The 18,872-nt window shown below is 39.5% G+C and overlaps 1 long non-coding RNA gene across 1 annotated transcript in view; it reads left to right on the top strand.

Moving 5' to 3' along the window:
* Window positions 1-17,328, top strand: part of LOC109496605 — a 97,341-nt gene extending 80,013 nt beyond the window's left edge. Inside the window, exons 2-3 of the long non-coding RNA XR_002152765.3 lie at window positions 13,370-13,424; window positions 15,842-17,328. This is a non-coding gene — a long non-coding RNA (uncharacterized LOC109496605). The remainder of the gene's footprint in view (window positions 1-13,369; window positions 13,425-15,841) is intronic.
* Window positions 17,329-18,872: the final 1,544 nt, after the last annotated feature.

Raw genomic sequence — 18,872 nt, 5'->3', positions numbered from 1 at the left:
CAAGATGTGGTCTCCTTACCAGCAGCATTAGTATTACCTGGAAATTTGCTAGAAATGCTATTTCTTGGGCCCTGACTCAGACCTGCTGAATCAAAAATTCTGGGGGTGGGGTCTCATAGTCTCTATTTTAATAAGCCCTCCAGGTGATTGTGATGCCAGCTCAAGTTTGAGAACCCCCAGCTCAAATTTGAGAACCCCTGTGGGCCTAGCCTAATCAACTCCTCTCCCTCTTTTTGTCAAAACCTATTTCAAACCTTTGTCAGTCTCCTCAAAACTCTTATTCTCAAAACCTATTTATTTTCATAAAAACAAAGACCTTCAAGCAGAGGTCCCCACACTTTCTAGTCTTACAACCACAAAATTTCTACATCAGCAAATATCCTTTTCTCCTCCACACTTTCCTCAGTGAAAGAGAACACCTTTCAGCCACCTATCCCCGGAAGAGAGACAGACAGACAGATAGATATAGATTCTGAGTTCTAATTCCTTTTGTCTCCTAAGTGACCTTCTTTCATCAGTTCACCGTATTCTGATAAGCTTTAAATCTATTGACTTTTGTTCCTCACATCATAAATATTCTCCAGTCTCTTCTATCTTAAAAATGTCTGCTATATTCTTCTGTGACAAAATTCTATAATTTCTTCCCTTTTATAGCCAAGAGAAGTACATTAGCTGTTTCCACTCCATCACCTGCCTTTGATCCAAACTTCACAGCAATCTGACATTTTACTTCTCTATTTCTTTGAAACTTTCTTTCCAAACCACCAATGACAAGAATGCCAAGGAGGGAGTTGCAAACTTGAAATAAGCTTTCAGGAGAAGCTTCACTGAAAAGGTGAAAGCCTTCCTCCCATGTCTGAAACCATCTTTTTACTCATTCTGCTTTCTGAAACAGTTCCTCTGCCTAGCCCATAAATGTTGACGTTTGCCAAAATTCTGTGATTGAATCCTCTTCCCTTATCATTCCTTCCAAATTTTTATCAGTAGTTTTGGCCTGTCTCCAGAACTCCAGGCAAACATGTTGACTCACTCAAAAAACATTTGAGTACCTATTCTCTGCCTCAGTATGACATTACTAACCTTAGCCCTAACATCTAAGAGTCATTCTTCATACTTTCCCCTCTTTATACCTAACATTCTCTGGAGTGGAGATTTTACACAATAGATTTGAGAAAGACATGAACAAAATTCACAAATGGAATTAGGATAAACATTGAGAAGTCTTGGTCAAGAAAGATAGCATTCACTCAAAACTGGATTAGTGTTGAGCTAACAGGAATGGAACAAAGTAGGAAGGAAGAGACCTAGTTTCGGGTACCCTATGAATGTGGCATGTCGGAAGTTATGGAAACCTAGCTGGCTAAGACAACAATGAATGAGATTAGGTAAGTTATGTAAATGTATATGAGGTCTCATGGGACAAAGGACAAAAGGAATCACAGTCTTGTCCATGTTCTCAGGGAGAACAGAATTGCTAAACTCATAAATGTGTGTGAGGATTGGGACCAAAAATGACCAGAAGCGTTGCTAAAGCACACCATGGAAGAAAAGGCAAAGAAACAGGAGAAGGGAAAGAATAATTTCAGTAATTCTTTTTATGCAAAATTGATGTGATAGAAATTTAATATTTATAAAAATGATGTTTGAGAAAACATTTATTCATATTTATTATGTGTAAAATACTTCAAGAAATTGGAAGCACAAACAAGAATAATTTATGCAATGGTACTTCTAAAATGATGTTATTTTCATTATGAAAGATAATTCTTATTATGAGATGGGATCACATTAGCATGGAATTTGAGGGTCTGTTACACATTAGTTCAAAAAGGGCAGCTGCATATAAAATGAGATCTGAGGAAGAATTCCTAGATTATGATTGCATAAGCCCTGTCTTGTGTATTAATTCCATTCATCTTATGTGACAAGTTCCAAGAAGGTGTGGGCCACAAAAAATTGCAGTTCATACCCTGAAGAACTTTTTGCAATGGCGTGCTATGGTGGTTCTCCCCAGTGCTGTTTTTCTCTGTGAACTGTTTTGGCACACCTGTGGCTTTAGGGCTTCAAGTGTTTTCCCAAAGTGCATATACTCTGCCATTTATCAAGATAAATACTAATGAGTTCTTTGTTCCGTTCTAGCCATAACTTTGGCGCGTCTGTACCAACGTGTTAGACTCTACTGTACATTTGTACAATTGCTGGAATAAGGGCTCCTCTCTCTTTTCATCTTAGAACCTAAGAAGGCAAGAGAGGCTGATAAAGTTGTTTAGACTACTGGATCCTGAAGAAAGGTGTTGAAACTAGGTTACATTATGTCGATATTTCTGGTCAATTCAGCCAAACATACAATTAAATAGGCCTGTTACTTTCATAAAATGACATAACTGGGTGATTGGCTAAAACTTTGGCAGAAAGATGAAGCAATTAAAAAAAAGTTTATGTATTTAGAGAGAGAGAAAGCACGAGTGGGGGAGGGGCAGAAAGAGGGAGAGAGAGAGAATGCCAAATTGGCTCTGACGGTGCACAGCCCAGTGTGGGGCTAGAACTCATGAGCTGTGAGATCATGACCTGAGCTGAAGCCAAGAGTCAGGTGCTTAACTGACTGAGCCACCCAGGTGCCCCCAAAGCAGTTTTATGTTTGCATATATACCGTATCTCTGCACAAAATAATTTGCCAGTTTTTAAAGAAGTTGGTTGGCCACTCCATATTTTTTTTGTAAATTTTAATTCAGACAACCAGTTATGATGTCAAGTGAATGCCTTGAATTACATTTGTTTTTTAACCAGTTTTTCCAGCTGTCATTTTAGACACATCCTAATATGTTAAACTATCTATATGCTGCTAAAACAGCCACTCAATTCAGTGAAAGCCAAACTAGTAATAGTGGCATGAAATAAACCAAACATCTGATAGATTTGCTGAAATCTCTCTCTTTTTTTTAAATTAAAAAAAATTTTAATCTTTATTTATTTTTGAGAGAGAGAGAGAGAGAGTGAGTGAGGGAGGAACAGAGAAAGAGGGAGACACAGAATCCAAAGCTGGCTCCAGGCTCTGAGCTGTCAGCACAGAGCCTGATGGGGGGCTCGAAGTCATGAACTGCAAGTTCATGACCTGAGCCGAAGTCAGACGCTTAACCCACTGAGCCACCCAGGCGCCCCTGAAATCTTAGTCTTTGCTCAGTTGTTCTGTCACTCGTCTTCAATTGACAAAAACTTAATATGTATAGCTTCCCCATCTCCACATAGGTCTATGCAAAATCTGGTTAATTGAAATAACTTCATAAAGACAACGGTTACCAGAAATTATGAGGTGGACCTATGTAAGTTAGGGTATGCATGTTCCCAAGCCTCTAGAAAAAAGTAGGACAGACCCAATCAATTTTGCATGATTTAGATAGGTAATATAACAAATGAACCATTGATGACCCTTTCAGCTTTAGAATATCTTATTTAGACATAGCATGAAATCCCTGTAAGTTTTAGATAACTAAATGGTGGTATATCCATTCAATGGACTCTCATTCAGCCATAAAGGGGAATGAAGTACTGATCCATGTTACAATATGGATGAACCTTGAAAACATTAGCTTAAGTGAAAGAAGCCACTCACAAACGGACCGATAATATATGATTCCATTTGTAGGAAGTGCCCATAATTGGCAAATCTGTAGAGATAGAAAGTAGATTAGCAGCACTTTAGGACTGGAGGGGGTATTGGTGATATGGGAGTGGTAGTTGAACTGTGCAGGGTTTCTTTTTGAGGTGATGAAAATATTGTAAGATCAACTGTGGAGATAGTTACATAAGCCTGTGAAATACTAAAAACCATTAAATGGTACAATTTAAAACAGTGAATTGTATGGTATGTGAATTTATTTCTCAATAAACCTGTCACTTTTTAAATCCATAAAAAGTCATATAGTGATAACAATGCTTTGTCCAACTGTATTCTTCTAGGACTTTCCAGGCTACACAGTCAAGTGGGAAAAGAAAACAGGAGAGCTGGAGTCATTAGTAGCTGGTTTCTCATACCTGCTCAGTTACTAAAAAGCTGCACAATCTTGAAAAAGTCAATTTCCTCATATATGAAATGGGAATATCACCTAATCCCTTGCTGGATTTCTTCAAAAATGAAAGGCGATACTTTCAATAAAGAACCTAGCACAGTGCTTGGCACATTTATAGCCACCCAAGAAATTTTAGTTCCCCTACCACTTTCACTCCCGTGTGGAATTTCTCATCTGCTTAGATTTCATATTTGTGACCATGTGCCAAAATGTCATTTCATCCCATCCTTCTTTGGGAGGTTATCACATTACCATCAAACAAAACAACCTAAAGTTTGAGGTTGGAATAACAACTAAAGCAAACTTGACAATGTAAGTCATTAAAATTTGTCTGTATGTAAGTGGAAAAGACACAAAAAAGAAATGAAAATCAGAACTGGAAGACACCAACAGAGGAGTGCACCTCATTTGTAACAGAAGCATTTTGCAGTTGGCGACACCCCCACAAATGACTAATCTCCAAGAAGAAATTTGATTCCTTCCACTGCAGGAAAAGAAGTTTAACACAGGCAGCTGTGGTGATAAATCTTCCTATCAGTTGTGGTTATAAGGCTGGAAAATCTTGAGTTAACTGTGCTAGTGAATCATGCACATTTATTTCTGCTTGTTTAAATATATTATTTCCTTTATGTACACAGAGATAGCTTGTAATAAAGCTACCATTAAACAGTGGTGTCAGAAAACCACCAAAAAAGAATTCATTTTCTAGCATCTATGATAATAATATAGATGACAGCTCATGACACATAGTTTTCTTCTCTGTTCAAATATTAAAATAATATTTCTGCTTTCAGTGTTCAAGATATTGTTTCCTTGATCCCAGCCACAGAAAAATAAATGAAGGAGAGGACTTTTTGATTATATGTACAATAGTTAAAAGTTAAGTGATTGTTAAAAGTCACGTTTGCCAAAAATGTATGGTGTACTGAGAGACCCCATATACTGAAGTAGGTTAAAAAGAATCCATAATTCAAGTACAACTGTGGACAGTCTTGTGATTTAAAAATTGGTAGCCTCTGGGGCGCCTGGGTGGCTCGGTTGGTTGGGCGTCTGACTTTGGCTCAGGTCATGATCTCACGGTTTGTGAGTTCAAGCCCCACGTCGGGCTCTGTGCTGACAGCTTGGAGCCTGGAGCCTGCTTCCAATACTCTCTCTCCCTCTCTCTCTCTCTGCTTCTCTCTCTGCCCCTCCGCCACTCACACTCTGTCTCTCTCTGTCTCTGTCTCTCTCTCAACAATAAATAAACATTAAAAAAATTGGTAGCCTCAGTCTCAAAGCACTGTTTCCATTTTAGGAACATAAAGGAGAAAAGGAGAATGCCCTTGCTTTGCAAATGAGTTGTTTAATACAGATGTGGTTTGGCTGGCAGTGGAGGAGAGGAGAATACAAAGGTAGCAGAAGACTACACAGTTGCCTAAGTAAACTCAAACCCAAACTCAAACTGGTTTACCTAACTAAAACTAATGTTTAGTTTCATCTGAATGTGTTTATTGAGAATTTGTAAGAATGGTTACTTTGGCTATGATTCTGGAGACACAAGACCTGCTCTTCTTCCATGAGAGACTTTTTTTCTCTCTGGGCATGTTTGAGTCATTCATTCTCTTCTCAGATACTAAGGGTTTAAGTAGTGCCATGAGGAGGTTTTCTCTTTTTGTGCACTTCCTTCCCCAGCTTTATTGAGGTATACCTGATAAATAACACTGTGTGTGTTTAAGGTGTGCAGTGTTATGATTTGATGCATGTATCTATTGCAAAATGATTAGTACAAAAGGGTTAGTTAACACCTCCATGACCTCACATTATCACCATTTCTGTTTTTTTTATTCTTAAAAACATTTTCTTTCGGTAATCTTTACACCCAATGTGAGACTTGAGTCTACAACCCTGAGATAAAGAGTCACATGCTTTACTGACTGAGCCAGCTGGGCTCCCCTAATACTTCATTTTTTATGGTGAGAACATTTAAGATCTACTCTTTCAGCAACTTTCAAGTATATAATATGGTGTGGTTAACTGTAGTCACCATGGTGATCCCCAGAACTTACTCATCTTCTAACTAGAACTTTGCACCCCTCAACCACCACCACCTCCCCATTTCTCCCAGCTCCTCACAGCCACCATTCTGCTGTCTCTGAGTTCAGCTTTTTTAGATTCCACATAAAACTAAGATCGTACAGTATTTGTCTTTATCCGTCTGATATATTTCATTTACCATAATGCCCCCAAGATCCATCCATGTTGTTGCAAAGGACAGGATTTCCTTCTTTCCCATGGATGAATGATATTTCTATATATCATATCTTTTTCATCTATTCATGTGTAGATGGGCACTTAGGTTGTTTCCATATCTTGGCTGTTGTGCATGAGACTGCAGTAAACGTGGGAGTGCACATATCTCTTTGAGATTTTGATTTCATTTTCTTTGGATATATACTGACAAGTAGGATTACTGGATCACATGGTAGTTCTGTTTTTAATATTTAAGAAATCTCCATACTGTTTTCCATGGTTGCTGCACCAATTTACATTCCCACCAACAGTGCACAAGGCTTCTCTTATTCACAACCTTGCCAACACTTGTTATCTCTTGTCGTTTTTCCCTTTTATTTAGTTTTTAATTGCAGTATAATTAACATACAGGGTTATATTAGTTTCAAATACACAGTACAGTGATTCAATAAGTCTATATACATTACTCAGTGCTCATCACGATAAGTGTACTCTTAATTCCCTTCACCTATTTCACCCATCCCCATACTCACCTCCCCTCGGTAACCACCAACTTGTGCTCTGTATTTAAGAGTCTGGTTTTTTTATTTGTCTCTTTTTGTTGTTTGTTTTGTTTCTTAAATTTTACATGTAAGTGAAATCATATGGCACATATCTTTCTCAGACTGACTTATTTCACTTAGCATTATACATAACCTCTAGATGTATCCACGTTGTTGCGAATGGCAAGATTTCATTATTTATTATGGCTAAGAAATATTCCTATATATTATATTATATTATATTATATTATATTATATTATATTATATATATCGCATCATTATATATATATATTATACATATATATAATACACACACACACATCTCACATCTTCTTTATCCATTCATCTATCAAATGGACGCTTGGGCTGCTTCCATATTTTGGCTATGGTAAATAGTGCTGCAATAAATATAGGGGTGCATATATCTTTTTGAATCAGTTTTTTCATATTCTTTGGTCAAATACCCAGTATTGGAATTACTGGACCATATGATAACTCTAATTTTTTGAGGAACCTCCACACTGTTTTCCACAGTGGCTGCACCAGTTTGCATTGCCACCAACAGTGCATGAGGGTTCCTTTTTCTCCACATCCTCATCAACACTGTTGTTGCTTATGTTTTTCATTTTAGCCATTCTGACAGATGTAAGGTTTGTGGTTTTGATTTGCATTTCCCCGATGATGAGTGATGTTGAGCATCTTTTCATGTGTCTGTTGGACATCTGAATGTCTTCTTTGGAGAAATGTCTGTTCGTGGCTTCTGCCCATTTAAAAAATTTTTTTAATGTTTATTTATTTTTGAAGGAGAGAGAGAGACAGACAGACAGAGCATGTGCAAGGTGGAGGAGGGGCAGAGAGAGGGAAACAGGATCCAAAGTGGGTTCTGTGCTGACAGCAGAGAGCCCGATGCGGGGTTCGAACTCATGAACCATGAGATCATGACCTGAGTCAAAGTCACGCTCAACTGACTGAGCCACCCAGGAGCCCCTCTTTCTTACAATTGGTCCTGTTCCGTTCTTTTGCTGTAGCTGTCCAGTTTTCCCAGCACCTTTGTTGGGAAACATTCTAACAGGTGTGTGATGATATCTCATTATGATTCTGATTTGCATTTCCCTGATAATTAGTGACATTTCACATATTTTTATATACCTGTTGACCATTTGTGTGTCTTCTTTGGAAAAATGTCTATTCAAGTCAACTGCCTATTTTTCAATCTGATTGTTTACTTTGCTGCTGAGTTATATAAGGTCCTTATATATTTTGGATATTAACCCCTTATTAGATAGATGGTTTGCAGTTATTTCCTCCCATTTCCATAGGTTGCCTTTTCTTTTTTGCTGACCATTTCTTTTGCTGTGCAGACACTTCTAGTTTGATGAAGCCCACTAATCTATTTTTGCATTTGTTGCTTGTGTTTAGAATCATATCCCAAAAAATGTACTGTGAAGACTAACTTCAAGGAACTTTCCTTTGTGTTTCTTCTAGGAGTTTTATGGTTTCAGATCTTACATTTAAATCTTTAATTCATTTTGAGTTACTTTTTGTGAGTGGTGTAAGATAGGGGTCCACTTTCATTCTTCTGAATGTGTACAGTTTTCCCAACCCTCTTTATTGAAAAGGCTGTCTTTCCCCATTGAGTATTCTTGGTTCCCTTGTCAAATATTGGTTGACTGTATATGTGAGGGTTTATTTCTGGCTGCTCGATTCCTTTCCATTGGTCTACATGGTTGTTTTTATGCCAGTACAATACTGTTTTTATTACCATAGCTTTGTAGTATAGTTTGAAATCAGTAAGTGTGATACCTCCAGCTTTGCTCTTCCTCAGGATTGCTGTGGCTATTCAGGAATTTTTGTGGTTCCATGAAAACTTTAGGATTGCTTTTACTATTTCTGTAAAGAAATGTCATTGGAAGGTTGCTTGGGATTGCACAGAATCTGTAGATGGCTTTGAGTAGTATGTACATTTTAACAATGTTAATTCTTCCAATTCATGAATATGAGATATATTTCCATTTATTTATGTCTCTTTCAGTTTCTTCCACCAATGTCTCATTATTCTCAGTGTACAGATCTTTCACCAAGATCTCCTTTGTTAAATTTTATTTCTAAGCATTTAATTGTTTTTGCCACTATTGTGAGTGGGATTATTTTCTTTGTTTTTCAGATAGTTCATTGTTAGTGTATAGAAATGCAACTGATTTGTATATGTTAGTTGTGGGCTTGTCATATATGGCACTTACTATGTTGAGATCCATTCCTTCTGTACCCAACTTGTTGAGAGTTTTATTTTGAATGTATGTTAAATTTTGTCAGATATTTTTCTGCATCAGTTGAGACATCAATTCTTCCCAACTTAATCTATAGATTCTACACAATCCAAAACAAAATCCAGCCAAATTATTTTGTGGGTATTGACAAACAGATTCTAAAGTCTGTATGGAGTGGCAAAAGATTCAGAACAGCCAACACAATACTGAAGAACAACAAAGCTGAAGGACTGACCTGACCGGATATCAAGGCTTACTATAGAACTACAGTGATCGGGGCGCCTGGGTGGCGCAGTCGGTTAAGCGTCCGACTTCAGCCAGGTCACGATCTCGCGGTCTGTGAGATCGAGCCCCGCGTCAGGCTCTGGGCTGATGGCTCAGAGCCTGGAGCCTGTTTCCGATTCTGTGTCTCCCTCTCTCTCTGCCCCCCCCCCCCCGTTCATGCTCTGTCTCTCTCTGTCTCAAAAATAAATAAACGTTAAAAAAAAAAAAAAAAAAAGAACTACGGTGATCAAGCCAGTGTGGTACTATGAAAGAATAGACAGATAGATCAGTGGGATAGAAGAGGGAGCCCAGAAAATACATAAAAACAAATATAACCAACTGATCTTTGGGAAATGAACAAATATAATTCAATGGAGAAAGGACAGTTTTCAACAAATGGTGTTCAAGCAACTAGATACCCACATGTGAAAAACACAATCTAGATATATAGACCTACACCTTTTGCAAAAATTAACTCAGAATGAACCAGAGACCTAAATTTAAAAATGCAAAGTGCGGGGCGCCTGGGTGGCACAGTCGGTTGGGGGTCCGACTTCAGCCAGGTCACGATCTCGCGGTCCGGGAGTTCGAGCCCCGCATCAGGCTCTGGGCTGATGGCTCAGAGCCTGGAGCCTGTTTCCGATTCTGTGTCTCCCTCTCTCTCTGCCCCTCCCCCGTTCATGCTCTGTCTCTCTCTGTCCCAAGAATGGATAAACGTTGAAAAAAAAATTAAATAAAAAAATGCAAAGTGTAAAATTTCTAGAAGATAGCATAGGAGAAAATATATGTTGGGTTTGGTTTGATGATGACCTTTTAGATACAACAGCATAAGCATGATCCATGAAAGAAATAATTGATAAGTTGCATTTCATTAAAAGTAAAACTTGTGCTCTGTGCAATACACTGTTCAGAGAATGAAATAATCCACAGACTGCGACAAAATCTTTGCAAAACACATATGTGATTAAAGACTTGCATCCAAGGTAAATAATGAACCCTTACACTGCAGTGAGAAGGAAATACACAATTAAAAGTGGGAAAAAGATCTGAAAGGTCACCTCACCAAAGAAGGTACACAGATGACAAGCAAATATATGAAAGATGCTCAAATTACATATCTTTGGAGAATTGTAAACTAAAATAACGATGAGATACCACTGCAAGTGTATTAGAATGGGTACATCCTAGACATTGAGAACACCAAACACTGGGAGGATTGGGAGCGACAGGAACTCTTTCATTGCTGGTGGTTGGTAAAACTGTTCTGTAGGACACTCTGATGGTTGATACATAGCATTATACATTTGGCAAAAACTATAGAACTGTATAATACAAAGAGTAAACCTAATATGAACTACGGTCTTTAGTTAATAATAATATATCAATATTTGTTCGTTATTTTAAACAAACGCACCAGAATAATGCAAAATGTTAATAAGGGAACCTGTGGGCCAAGGAAAAGGAGAATATGGGAACTCTATGTTTCTTGCTCAATTTTTCTGTAAACCTAAACTTGCTCTAAACACTAGTCTATTAAAACAACAACAATAAACACGCGACCGACTAGGTTTGGCCTTCAGGCTATAGTTTGTCAACACCAGATTCAGAATTACCATATAGAAATATCTTCATCCATGTATATTTTAATAAAGGAACACGATTTCCACCTACTACCTTTCTTTCTCCTCTGTTAAGTTCTTCCACTTCTGAGCTTCCGCACTACAGGTTAGGATCCCTTTAACCTCTCTTCTACCCTGGCTTCTTTTCAGGATTATTTATTCTCTCTTTTATGATCTAGAACAGGGACTGGCTAACTCTTTCTGTAATCAGTCATGTAAGAGATAGTTTACATTTTGCAGGCCATAGGTCTCTGTTGCAACTTCTCAGCTCTGCCATTGTAGCACAAGAGCAGCCGTAGAGATTATGTAAACAAATAGGCATAGCTGTATTCTAATAAAGCTTTATCTATGAAAGCAGGTCGTGGGCTGTCTTTTGTTGTTGTTGTTATTGTTGTCAAGTTTTTATTTAAATTCTAGTTAGTTAACATATAGTGTAATATTTGTTTCAGGAGTAGATTTTAGTGATTCGTCACTTACATATAAAACCCAGCGCTCATCACAAGTGCCCGCCTTAATACCCATCACCCATTTAATCCTTCTCCTGCCCATCCCCCCTCCAGCAACCCTCAGTTTGTTTTCTACAGTTAACAGTCTTTTATGATTTGCCTCCTTTTTTATCTACCTCCCCCTATGTTCATGTGTTATTTCTTAAATTCCACATATGAGTGAAACCATACGGTATTTGTCTTTCTGATTGACTTATTTTGCTGAGCATAATACATTCTAGTTCCATCCATGTTGTTACAAATAGTAGGATTTTGTTCTTTTGGATAGCTGAGTAATATTCTATTCTATTCTCTCTCTCTGTCTCTCTCTCTCTCTCTCTCTCTCCCTCTCCCTCTCCCTCTCTCCCTCTCTTCCTCTCTCCCTCTCTCCCTCCCTCCCTCCCCCACATCTTCTGTATCCATTCATCAGTTGATGGACATTTGGGCTCTTTCCATAATTTGGCTATTGTTGATAATGATGCCATACATGACAGAAAGAAATGAAAAAACATCCATGCTAATGGATTAGAAGAACAAATATTGTTAAATGTCTATACTACCCAAAGCAATCTACACATTTAATGCAATCCCTATCAAAATAACACAGCATTTTTCACAGAGCTAGAACAAACAATCCTAAAATTTTTATGGAACCAGAAAAGACCCCAAATAGCCAAAGCATTCTTTAAAAGCAAAGCAAAGCTGAAGGCATCACATTCCAGACTTCAAGCTATATTACAAAGTTATAGTCATCAAGATGGTGTGGTGCTGGCACAAAAACAGACACGTAGATCAATGGAATAGAATAGAAAACCCAGAAATGGACTCACAACTATATAGTCAACTAATCTTCAACAAAGCAGGAAAGAATATCCAATGGAAAAAAGACAGCCCCTTCAAATGGTGTTGGGAAAACTGGACAGCAACATGCGGAAGAAGGAAACTGGACCACTTTCTTACACCACACACAAAAATAAATTCAGAATACATGAAAGACCTAAATGTGAGACAGGAAACCATCAAAATCCTAGAGGAGAACACAGGTAGCAACCTCTTTGAACTTGGCCGTAGCAAATTCTTACTAGACATGTCCCTGGAGGCAAGGGAAACAAAAGCAAAAATGAACTGTTGAGAGCACCTGGGTGGCTTTGTCAGTTGAGCATCTGACTTGATTTTGGCTGAGGTCATGATCCCAGGTTGTGGGATCCAGCCCTGCATTCGGCTCCACGCTGAGTGTGGAGCCTGCTTAAGACTCTCTCTCTCTCTCTCTCTCTCTCTCTCTCTCTCTCTCTCTCTTTCTCCCTCTGCCCCTCTCCCTTACTCGTGCATGCTCTCTCTCTAAAATTGAAAAAAAATGAACTATTGAGACTTCATTAAGATAAAAAGCTTCTGGGCTGCTTGTGACCCATATGCTGTAATTTGCCAATTGCTGATCAAGATGGGATGGTGATTATTCTTGAAATCATATTTTCTAGCCTGCACACCACCTTGCATTTGCTTTTTTTTAATTATACTAATTGGGGACTATCCACCCCCTACAGGTCACTGTAAACAGTGGTTCCTTAGGTATCCATGGGTCTTGTGTCCCACTTTTAACAGCACTTCTTTGTGGTACTCTGTGTCCTCTGAATCCCTCCAAGAACTGAGGCCTAGAAACAACCTGTTGATCTGACACTCCCCAATTTCAGAGTCCTCTAGAAGGTTGCTTTTAAGCCTGCTGGTTTTCATATGCCCTGCCCCTAGAGTGAAATTTCTGCCAATTTAATTATGAGGTGATGGCAGTTAGCAGGAATTAGCGCCCATCATGTAAAAATTCAGGTTCCTTTCAGTGAACCCAACTCATACCCACACACATTGACAACCATTTGCTAAAACAGTCTAATCTCCTCTTGCAGCAGAAGTGATGAGCCTCCCTGGGTGACCGAAGGCACTGCCGGCAACAGGCACTTGGTAAGAGTGATGACTGAGAGGAGAAACTCGGGAGTAGGGCAAGGGGGAACCCTGCAAGATCATCAGTCCAAATGACTGCTTTGTCTAAAAGGAGGAAACTGAGTAGGCATATTCATTGTTCATGTCCCACTTTAGAATGACTGCTGCATTTTCTAACAAATTTTTTTAAAAGTTTATTTATTTTAAGAGAGACAGAGACAGCACGAGTGGGGGAGGGGCATAGAGAGAGGAGAGAGAGAATCCCAAACAGTCTCTGAGCTGCCAGCATAGAGCCTGATGTGGAGCTCAAACCTACAAAGCCGTGAGATTATGACCTGAGCCGAAACCAAGAGTCAGATGCTTAACCGACTCTGTCACACAGGTGCCCGGAATGACTGCTGCATTTTAAAAAATGCCCAGAATTCTTATTTCACCCAAAGTTTAGATTTATTAAAACATGAAATTCTATATAAAAAGAAAAATACTGTGTGATCTCACTTATATGTGGAACCTAAAACAAAAAAAAACAAAAAAAACTAAACTCATAGAAACAGTAGAAGAGTGGTTACCAGGAGCTGGCGGGTGGGGGAAATAGGGAGATGTTGGTCAAAGGGTACAAACTTCCACTTATTAGATGAATGTGTTTGGGGACCTAATGTACAGTGTGGTGATTATAGTTAATAATGCTATGTGTATATTTGAAATTTGCTAATAAAGAAAGATCTTAAATGTTCCCACTGCAAAAAAGAAATAGTAATTAGAAAGATGTGTGGGAGATGTTAGCTAATGGTATAGTGGTAACCAGCTTACAATATATAAGTGTATAAAATCATCAAATTATACACCTTAAATTTAGATCATGTTGTAGGTCAGTTCTATCTCAATAAAGATAAGAAAATGTAAATAAATCCACATCTTCCTCAATTCTGAATTCAAAGAACAACCTAGTCTAAAACTCCTGAGGCCAGATTTCTTGTCCTGGATTTGCCAAAATATGCTGGACTTTAGTTTTCTCTTCTATAAGGCAGATGGATCTCACTAGATAATAATTGTTTCTAATCAACATTTTCTTTAATCAATAGAGAAAACATGGAAGCCACCAAAAACCACAGGTAATTGAACAAAAATCACAGAGAATTCGACTGTTAAGTTGTGACCATTAACAACATTTGTACTCTTTTTTTGTTCCTGTGGTATTTTCACACTCATGACGTCACACTACAAAATGTCGTGCCCTGATTTCTCACTCAAGCATTTTCCCATGGAACTAGACAATCGATCAGTTTCTTATGGTCAATATAAAGACTATCAAAATCATAGTGAATAATATTTGATTTCTTTTAACCAATAAACATGTCAATATAAAACTTTTTATGAATGCTAAATGGGACATTCCATTTAGAAGTTATTCATGAACTTAAAAGGAATTATTACAATCTTTTATTTACACTTGTTGGACTTTAATTGTATTTTAACCTAAAGACCAGTCCAGCATGGTGAATTGAAGAACAGATTGTAACATCTGCTCCAGGAGCAGTATATGATACATAAAGCTAGAAGTAAGCTGTTATGAAAATTACTGGAGATGAACAAATATAATGTTGAAAAGAAACTAGAAAACTCCTCTGACTTAAGAAGTTTAGAGTCTAATTTTAGCACCTGGTAAAATGATGAAACAATATTGCTATGTGGGATAGCAAGATGGCTGACTTTGGGAATGAATTATGGCAGGCTTTATGTGACAATAAAACAGTACTGAGAAACCAATAAAGCAACATTGGAAGTTTGCAGTTTGGCCAAATATTGAACAACACCTCCTACATACAAGGCATTGGCCCTAACCACCTACCATCTAAGGACAACCAAAGTACTATTATTGCCTGTAGGAACTCACAGTCGAGTGATGAGATGAGGGATAATATTTGGACACAACTGGCTATAAGGTGAGGTGCAGAGTAGTAAGTGTCCTGGCAGACAGGTACTTGAGGTATTACAGGAATTTCTTTCTTCTGTTGACCTGAAGTAATGTTCCATGGATCATTCCAGCCCTGGAAGGAATCCCTGGGCTGGGCATTGTCACATATGAACACAGAACACATGGTAGGCTTTCCTTCCATTTAGCAGAGCCCGGAAGTTAATTCCAAATGTAACTCAAAAGCAGTAGCACCTTTTCTAAAATGGGGAGAGGACCACTCCCAAAGTCCAGGTATTAAAAAGACCAGGAAGGAAGGTAGAATCACACTCACCAGGGGACACAGTGTCAAAGGTTTCGAAATTGCAAAGGGAAACCATTTCAAAGCCTCCAGGATTAGGCCCCAGAGAGGTGATTAGAAGGCCCTTCACATGAAAGAGTTCAGAAGTATTTACATGAAAATGCCAAAGAGAAGGAGTTTATTTCTGGACTACTAACAATAATGTTGCTTTCCTCCTTAATTAAGTCTCTAGATCTTTGGAAACATAAAAGATTTCATTACCTTCCTGGAAACCTTGGCTCTAAATAGCATGGGAATCCAACATTTTCATCTCAGTGCTACCAAGTGCCGGGATAATAGACCAAGCAAATCTGCAGCAGTCACCTGGGTGCTTCTAAATATCTGGATGGTTGACAAAAAGTTTAATCTGATGTCCACATCATTACCTCAAGGTAACATAGTCTGACTCCTCAGGTAGAACTCTGGTTCCCTTTTCTTATGCCCACACTTATCCTTCGGTGTTTTACCTATCTGTTTGCTTCTGTATCTCCCCCACGGGGCCTAATTTTAGGAAGAAAGACACTGTGTCCTTGCTCCCAGTTGTTTCCACAGTGCCTAGCGCAGTGTTTGGAGCATTACTGCACACTCAGTAAATATTAGTCCGATGAAAACACTAGGACAACACTAAGTGGATACGGTAACGCTAAGGTAAGGCAGTGGAGAGAGAGCTCTGCCAAGGGTCAGCCGATTCCTTGGAGATTTGCCTACGTAGGTGGCACCATAGCTAGAGCTGCCCCCCTGTGTAAGGACTCTTTCTGTATTTCAGTTGACGATGACCAGGAACGATGGGGCTGGGGAAGCCAGCTGGATTGATATGCTGATACCATTTTCAGACCCGAACGAGGACCTTGGGGCCCATGTGGTGCCACTCCCACATTTTAAACATGGAGAAACTGGGGCACCGAAGGCAACAGCTGCTGTCCCTGAGGCACTAGCTAGCAGAGGACCCTTTCACACCCGTGCCTCCAGACATGGTCAGTGCTCTTCCCTCTGCAATCAGCCGCCTCTCCTAAAGCCTGAAGGTCAACAGCCAGCGTTTCAAGGGCAGCTCCACAAAGGACATGACCACGTGGGCTCTGGGAGATATCTTCCCCTTTCCCCACCTCAGTTTCCCCACTGGGAAAATCAGCCTTATAACGTGTGACTCCCGGGGCCATGGTGAGCTAGCCTTAGAGGAAACAGTGCTTGGAATGTTCCTAGCGGAGTGCCTGTTACATAGCTGATTCCCAGCTCCTGACTCCCTTCTCCTCTACCCGGGCACATGAGGCCTTTCAGGACATGCAGAGATGAAGAGTGTCTTTCGTGGCTGGGAAGGGTCAGCTGTGCAGAGGGTCTCGGCTGCTCAGACCCGTCTCATCCTTCAGGAGACAAATTTGGAGCTCAATCCTGCATCAGTGTGCTCTTACTCTGAAGAGACTCTCCTCCCTGCTCACTCCTGACAAACCCCCAAGGAAACAGAGCTTCTAAACACAGACTTTCCAATTTTCCTAGTAAAATGAATGAAAGAACCTTTTGGGGAATAAAGTGATTTCTTTTTAGCTCCACTTGTTTACTTTTCCATAAGCTCCCAAGATGGCTTACATGTTAGCTGTTAATCACACCATCTGTTCAAACAGTACTTCAGTAAATGATTCAATTCATACTTTTCTGCTAAAAGAATCTTTTTAAAGACAGTGTTTATATCTCTGTTATCCTTCATTTGGCAACATAGTATGAGCTATTTTAACTTTGCTATCGTTGTAAATACACATTGAATTCCCTATTTCTTAACTGTGCAGAAAACAAGACAACTCGTCTGCATTGGTTCCATTTGACTCTCAGCTTGGCGGGGAAAGGGTGCTATTTATTAGAGATTCTGTATTTTAAATTTTTAAAAATTTATTTATTTTGAGAGAGAATGAGCAAGCATAAGTGGGGGTGGGCAGAGAGAGAGAGAGAGAGAGAGAACCCCACGCAGCATCCATGCTGTCAGTGCAAAGCCTGACGAGGGGCTTGATCTCACGAACCCATGAGATCATGACCTGAGCTGAAACCAAGAGTCGGACGCTTAACCAACTGAGCCGCCCAGACACCCCAGAGGTTCTATATTTTTTAAAAAGAAAAAGACAAGAATTTCCAGTCAGCATTTTCTCTGATATCTTGAGTTTAGTGACAATGACTAGGTTCCAGCTACGTGAGACTATTCAGGCCAATTCCAAATGAACAGAGAGTCCTTAGCAGTTGGAAACCATCAACTATGCTGAGGAGCCAAGCCGCTCAAATGCATCTCATGTTTCAGGAGGCCAAGTTGCCACTGGGTTAGAGAGGTACCTGGGAAGAAGGGTTTGGATCCCCTCAGCAAGTCCAGGCCCGGAACTTGGGTGATACCAGGCCTGGGCAGGAAGTAAAAGGGGCTGGTGGGAACTTGGGGGAAAAGAGAGGCCCTGAAGTCGGTAGGGTGAGAAGTACAGGGGACTAGAGGTGGACTTGTTTTTGTTGCAAAATGTTCTATGGCCCTCTGAAGGCCCTATATCTATGTGAGTGTCTGGGGAAGTTCGCACGGCAGCATGGGTTTGTCCTCGTGCTGGTTTCTCCTGCTTTCTAAGACATGGAAGGAGTGCTACATTGTGCAATGATTTACAAAGTGTAAGTGGTACACAAAAGAGGCATATGTAAATTAATGTGTGGGGACCTTGATGGAGAAACTGACTCTCTAGGCCTTCTTTAATCCTACCAAGTGCTGGACCTGGCCAATGTCCATGATCTAACTCTTGCTGATCCAGTGATACATACTACTGTTCCCGGAAATAATTCATTTATTCGCAAATCTGTGCACAGGATTGATGTACTGTCTGCAAAATGCACATGGTTCTCAACTAATGGAACTCCTATCCAGCCCTGGAAACTCAGCAGCAATGTGTCTTCTAACATGAGCCTTCTTCACTTATCTTTACCTGGGCCTGGAGAATTAATGTCTCCTTCATCAGTGTGCAAATATTAACCTATCAAATGCATTGTCCCTCCTCTTACTCTCACCAACTGATAATATGAAGTCTACTGTGGAGACAACAGGAGAAACTGCTTCACTTTCCTACTATGTCATGTCTCCTGCTCTCTGTCATGAGATAGTCTAGATGGGCTGTCGTTATTTTTATATCACACAGAAAATTGCACAGGACTCTTACAGAGCTGACTCATGCTAACCAGAGTTGATGAAGAGAAAGTAGAAGTTACTCTA

The sequence above is a fragment of the Felis catus genome, chromosome X (assembly GCF_018350175.1).
Source record: "Felis catus isolate Fca126 chromosome X, F.catus_Fca126_mat1.0, whole genome shotgun sequence".
In the NCBI taxonomy this organism is placed as follows: Eukaryota; Metazoa; Chordata; class Mammalia; order Carnivora; family Felidae; genus Felis; species Felis catus.
Note: the sequence above shows the minus strand (reverse complement) of the source record. Positions and strands in the feature narration are given on the sequence as shown.